The sequence below is a fragment of the Ursus americanus genome, chromosome 16 (genome assembly GCF_024610735.1).
Source record: "Ursus americanus isolate L20-20 chromosome 16, mUrsAme1.1.p, whole genome shotgun sequence".
Classification (NCBI taxonomy): domain Eukaryota; kingdom Metazoa; phylum Chordata; class Mammalia; order Carnivora; family Ursidae; genus Ursus; species Ursus americanus.
The window spans coordinates 8,453,604-8,454,322 of record NC_142142.1 but is presented as its reverse complement, the minus strand read 5'-3'; positions in this window follow the sequence as shown (position 1 = coordinate 8,454,322).

The window sequence follows — 719 nt, the reverse complement described above, 5'->3', positions numbered from 1 at the left end:
GTAGGGTCTGGGTCTGAGCTGCCTCTGTGTTCCCATCGCCATCTCGGAGGAGCAGAGAGAATGCGTGTCGAACAAATGAATGAAGGAGAGAGGAGAAAGCTGCATCTATTGCTAGGACAGATCCAGCGCCCCTGGGCTTTTCCAAAAGGACAAACCCTGCTTCTTGACTCTCTGGCTCTTCCATCTTTGGCCCTGCCCCTGTCCTCAACCTACAACAGCCAACTCTCACAGGTCTCCTGTCGTAGAAGCGCCTTCCCTGGACCTGGCCTCCCTGGGAACCTTCTTCTCTTTTCTTCTCCACCCATCACCTCCAATTGCTCCCCTCCTGCTACTCCCTCACTCACCCTTCTCCACTGCCACCAACATTCAGAAACCTCCAGGCTTTGACCTTCCACCTCTCTAGCTCCCCCTCCTGCCCAGCCCCTTAATGGAATTCCCAGCGCTCTCTCCAGGCCCTTCTTACTTTCTCCCTCAGGAAACCCGTCCACCCCCTCAGCCTCCTGCCAAAAGCAGCATGAGCACTCCCCAAGCTTTGCAAATTTCTAAGCCTTCCTGGGTATTTCCAGACCCTGCTGACTCCTAGCTCACCACCAGGCTAGACCCTGGTCCCCACCCCAGTCCAGAACACTGCCTGGCTTCCCCTTAGGTCCACCATCTCAGGATAGAACCCGAGTAAAGGGATTCATTTGGCTGTGGGTGACAACAGGCTGAAAAATCAG